Raw genomic sequence first — 6,000 nt, 5'->3', positions numbered from 1 at the left:
GAACACCCAAGTTGGATAAGAACCCTGGCAAAGAATCCTCATTGTCATGTTGGGTGCTTTTCTTCTCACACTCCAAACCCGACTACTTCCTCTCCTGTAAGGAGGGCTGACCCTTTTCTCGTGACAGGACGCAGCCACTCAGAAAGGCCTGGTCCTGGCAGAGACTCTTTAGAGCTGTGTGAAACGCGAGTCTGTGTGAGCGGTTCACTGATGAACTGTGTCTCAGCCAACTTTCACAGGTTCACAAGCCACTCCTCCATTCTCCACTAGCTGCCTTTGACATCTCTAGTGGACCTCTCTGAGTTTTGGTCTGAGAAGTCACCTCTGCCCTTCTGGGCATGCCAGTTGGCTGCTTTCCCACAGGTGGGCACTCTAAGGAGCCACTTGGTGAGGACCACTGCTTCTGCCAAGCCTAAGGGGTCTCCTGTGGGACAGGATGCGCACCCCTCTTGTCTCACCACATCTGCCGGCGGGGTATGTTTGTGTCACTACACTTCTATCATAGAAAGAAGTAAAAAGAGACCAGAAAGGTGTTTAACCTGGGATATATAGGGAAGATTTTTTTTAAAAAGGTGTCCATGGTCACATTTGAGGTGCCTCCATCCCATCAGGGTGCTCTGCCTCCACTCCAACAGCCTTCCCCTACTACCCCCAAGCAGAAATTTCTTTGTATAGCTGTGCTGGAGGCTGACACCAGTGGCAGTGCCAAGGAAGCAGCTGCAGATAAAGAACTAGAGCAGTGGTTTTCAACCTGTGGTCTGTGGATTCCTGGGGGTCTGCAGACTCTGTCTAAGATTTCTAAAGGAGTCTGCACCTCCATTTGAAATTTTTTGGGGGGTCTGCAAGTGGCAGAGTGCTTTCCCAAAAGGTGGCAGCATTTCAGTGGTAGTCTTGATTAGAAATGCCTCCCCACCCCAAAAAAATTCAAACGTTTATTCAAATAAAAACCTCAGATTCATGTCAATGGTGTGACAATTTGGAGAATCTCTGTTTCACTTATGAATTTCAGTTTGATTTTATGGAGTGTCTGTATTCATATATCTTACAAGAACCTTTTACTGTGTACTGCCTCATGTCCCTTGTGCTAAAGAACAGGGGAATGCTTCCTACAAATCTGTCTTTGAAAGGGAGAGTGGTTCAGGGCTATCAGCTAGTGAACTGATCTGTCCACAGAGAACAATAGGAAGGATGAAGTCTGGGGTAAGTCAAGTTTTTCTCAAATTTCCCTGCAGGGGGTTTGGACAGAGCAATGGAATTTCCCAGCAGCGGACAAAGGAACCAGGTATTAGTGACAGGACTTACAAACTCCAGCGACTCACAGGGCAAGGGAGAGAGGAAGCCTTTGACACAAGATAGGAACAAAACAGGGCATGCTTTTGTATCCTGGGAGACTGGTTTTGATGGAGGAACTAGCCAAGACCAAAGGAAGCTAATCTGGAGGAGGGAGAGAAAGAGACTCCATGATTCAGAGGAGAAGTCATGAACTGCTGGGCAAGGATCTTGAACAATCTAGAGGACTCTGATCTAAGCCCAGATAATGCTCCAGAGTGGTGAGGAAACTGAAGTAGGGAAATGTCTGTAGGTGTGTGTGTTATTTTTGTCTGGCTCTGTATAAATTTTGTGTTATGTAAGGTAAAGACTGATTGTGTTTAGAAACCTTTGCAAAACCATTGGGTCTATTCGCTTCAATGATCACGTCATAGAACAGGGGTCGGCAACCCATGGCACGCGAGCTGATTTTTAATGGCACGCTGGAGTCTGCCGGGACTCTGCTGTGCCATTAACAATCCTGCTGACGCGGCAAGCTGCAGGGTCCGCGCTGCCTGGCCGGAGTGCGGCCAGAGCGCAGCTAGCCGCCGGCCCCTCCCCCTCCTTCCCCTGCAGCTCTGCCGCCACGCGCGCTCCCCACTCATCCGGACCAAGGCCGCAGCGCGCACAGCGCTCTGAGGGGCGGGGCTGCGCGCGCACGGGAGCGACAAAACTCCGGATGAGCGGGGAGCCTCGTGGTAAGGGGTCCGGGGCTGGGGGGGGTTGGATAAGGAGTGGGAGTAGTCAGGGGACAGGGAGCAGGGTAGGTTGGATTGGGGGGGGAAGCCCGGGGGTGGTAGGGGCGGGGGCGGGTCTCTGGAGGGGGCAGTCAGGGAGCAGCGGGGGTGCATGGGGCATGAAGTCCGAGGTCTGTTAGGGGTGAGGGGTGGATATGGGATCAGGGCAGTCAGGGGACAGGGAGCAAAGAGGATCCTGGGGGGGCAGTTAGGGTGGGAGGGTCTCTGGAGGGGGTGGTCAGGGGACAAGGAGCTGTGGGGGGTTGGATGAGTTGGGAGTTCTTGGGGGGGGGCTGTCAGGAGGTAGGGTGTGGAGAGGGGTTGGGGCAGGCAGGGAGTGGGGGGGGTTGTATGGGTCCAGAGTTCTGGGGGTCCTGTCAGGGGGCAGGGAGCGGTTAGATAGGAATGGGAGTCCAGGGGGTCTGTCTGGGGGTGGGGGTGTGGATAAGGGTTGGAGCAGTCAGGGGACAAGGGGCAGGGAGGCTTAGATTGGGGGTGGGGGTCCCAGGAGGGGGTAGTCAGACAAGGAGTGGGGTGGTTCTGGGGGGAGCATTCACCCAGCCCTCTGCCCTGAGCCCTAATCCCCTCCCCCCCACACACACCCAGCCCTCTGCCCTTAGCCCTGTACCACCCAGCCCTCTGACTCCACCCCTCCCCCCCCATGACCCCAGCCCTTACTCTGGCACCCTCACACATACCCAGCCCCTGTATCCTGATACCTGCACCCCCCTCACATGCCCCCAGCCCTGACTCTTGCACCCTGCGCATCCCTAGCCCCCCCACATCCCATGCACCCTGCAGATCCCCACCCCCACCCTGAGCACCAAACGGGAGCTCCTGCACCCCCACTTACATTCCCACCTGCACCCCTTACGCCAAATGGGAGCTGACCAGGTAAGTGCCACCACACCCAAACCTCCTGCCCCAACCCTGAGCCCCCTCCCTCATTCTAGCTCCTGGCCAGACCCTCTACCTCCAGCCCTGTGCTCGGTCCACTCCCACCCTCAGCTCAGTGAAGAGAGAGGAAGAGAATGGGCCAGAACGAGGGAGAACGTAGGTACCCACGGTATGTGGGGAGGACTGGGACCCCAGACCGGCAGCAGGCTGAGCCCACTACCGGTCTGGGGTCCTGGCCACCAGCCCCACATAGCCTGCTGCCGGTCTGGGGTTCTGGCTGCCAGACCCTTCCCAGCTGGGGTCCCGGTTGCAGGTCCCATTCAGCCCACTGCTGCCTAGGTGAAGAGAACCCCAGACCAGCAGCGGGCTGAGCAGGCTGGTGGCGTAAGATCAACATTTTAATTTAAATGAAGCTTCTTAAATATTTTGAAAACCTTGTTTATTTTACAATACAATACTTGTTTAGTTATATAATATATAGACCTGTAGAGAGAGAGACACCTTCTAAAAAACATTAAAATGTATTACCGGCATGCGAAACCTTAAATTAGAGTGAATAAATGAAGACTTGGCACACCACCTCTGAAAGGTTGCCGACCCCTGTCACAGAATCATAAGGTTAGAAGGGACCACAAGGGTCATCTAGTCCAATGCCCTGAATGTCCTTAATATCCCTGAAGAGGTGAACTGTAAATCCAGAGTACCCACAAGGTTAGAGTTCTGGGAAAGGCTGTACTCCCAAGCTCCTGGAACGCTTTTTTTTTTTTTTTTGTTTATCTTTTTGTGTGGGGGCAGCATTGGTCCTGGAGACCGAGGGTAGTTGGTTTATAGGGCCTGGTTTCTGTGAAGGGGTAATGGAGAGCCTGTGCCTGGGGAAGTGTACCACAGAGGCCAAGGGGAGAGACAACACTGTCACCTACTCAGATCGTAGATTCATAGACTCTAGGACTGGAAGGTACCTCAAGAGGTCATCGAGTCCAGTCCCCTGCCCTCATGGCAGGACCAAATACTGTCTAGACCATTCCTGATAGACATTTATCTAACCTACCCTTAAATATCTCCAGACATGGAGATTCCACAACCTCCCTAGGCAATTTATTCCAGTGTTTAACTACCCTGACAGTTAGGAACTTTTTCCTAATGTCCAACCTAAATCTCCCTTGCTGCAGTTTTAGCCCATTGCTTCTTGTTCTATCATTAGAGGCTAAAGTGAACAAGTTTTCTCCCTCCTCCTGATGACACCCTTTTAGATACCTGAAAACTGCTATCATGTCCCCTCTCAGTCTTCTCTTTTCCAAACTAAATAAACCCAATTCTTTCAGCCTTCCTTCATAGGTCATGTTCTCAAGACCTTTAATCATTCTTGTTGCTCTTCTCTGGACCCTCTCCAATTTCTCCACATCTTTCTTGAAATGCGGTGCCCAGAACTGGACACAATACTCCAGTTGAGGCCTAACCAGCGCAGAGTAGAGCGGAAGAATGACTTCTCATGTCTTGTTTACAACACACCTGTTAATGCATCCCAGAATCACGTTTGCTTTTTTTGCAACAGTATCACACTGTTGACTCATATTTAGCTTGTGGTCCACTATGACCCCTAGATCTCTTTCTGCCATACTCCTTCCTAGACAGTCTCTTCCCATTCTGTATGTGTGAAACTGATTGTTCCTTCCTAAGTGGAGCACTTTGCATTTGTCTTTATTGAACTTCATCCGGTTTACCTCAGACCATTTCTCCAATTTGTCCAGATCATTTTGAATTTTGACCCTGTCCTCCAAAGCAGTTGCAATCCCTCCCAGTTTGGTATCGTCCGCAAACTTAATAAGCGTACTTTCTATGCCAACATCTAAATCATTGATGAAGATATTGAACAGAGCCGGTCCCAAAACAGACCCCTGTGGAACCCCACTTGTTATACCTTTCCAGCAGGATTGGGAGCCATTAATAACTACTCTCTGAGTACGGTTATCCAGCCAGTTATGCACCCACCTTATAGTAGCCCCATCTAAATTGTATTTGCCTAGTTTATCGATAAGGATATCATGCGAGACCGTATCAAATGCCTTACTAAAGTCTAGGTATACCACATCCACCGCTTCTCCCTTATCCACAAGACTCGTTATCCTATCAAAGAAAGCTATCAGATTGGTTTGACACGATTTGTTCTTTACAAATCCATGCTGGCTATTCCCTATCACCTTACCACCTTCCAAGTGTTTGCAGATGATTTCTTTAATTACTTGCTCCATTATCTTCCCTGGCACAGAAGTTAAACTAACTGGTCTGTAGTTTCCTGGGTTGTTTTTATTTCCCTTTTTATAGATGGGCACTATATTTGCCCTTTTCCAGTCTTCTGGAATCTCTCCCGTCTCCCATGACTTTCCAAAGATAATAGCTAGAGGCTCAGATACCTCCTCTATTAACTCCTTGAGTATTCTAGGATGCATTTCATCAGGCCCTGGTGACTTGCAGGCATCTAACTTTTCTAAGTGATTTTTAACTTGCTCTTTTTTTATTTTATCTTCTAAACCTACCCCCTTCCCATAAGCATTCACTATGTTAGACATTCCTTCAGACTTCTCAGTGAAGACCGAGACAAAGTCATTAAGAATCTCTGCCATTTCCAAGTTTCCTGTTACTGTTTCTCCCTCCTCACTGAGCAGTGGGCCTACCCTGTCCTTGGTCTTCCTCTTGCTTCTAATGTATTGATAAAAAGTCTTCTTGTTTCCCTTTATTCCCATAGCTAGTTTGAGCTCATTTTGTGCCTTTGCCTTTCTAATCTTGCCCCTGCATTCCTGTGTTATTTGCCTATATTCATCCTTTGTAATCTGACCTAGTTTCCATTTTTTATATGACTCCTTTTTATTTTGTAGGTCATGCAAGATCTCGTGGTTAAGCCAAGGTGGTCTTTTGCCACATTTTCTATCTTTCCTACCCATCGGAATAGCTTGCTTTTGGGCCCTTAATAGTGTCCCTTTGAAAAACTGCCAACTCTCCTCAGTTGTTTTTCCCCTCAGTCTTGATTCCCATGGGACCTTACCTATCAGCTCTCTGAGCT

Source organism: Chelonoidis abingdonii, chromosome 3 (genome assembly GCF_003597395.2).
Source record: "Chelonoidis abingdonii isolate Lonesome George chromosome 3, CheloAbing_2.0, whole genome shotgun sequence".
Lineage (NCBI taxonomy): Eukaryota > Metazoa > Chordata > Testudines > Testudinidae > Chelonoidis > Chelonoidis abingdonii.
The sequence above is the reverse complement of the archived record's forward strand: the minus strand, read 5'-3'. Positions refer to the sequence as shown.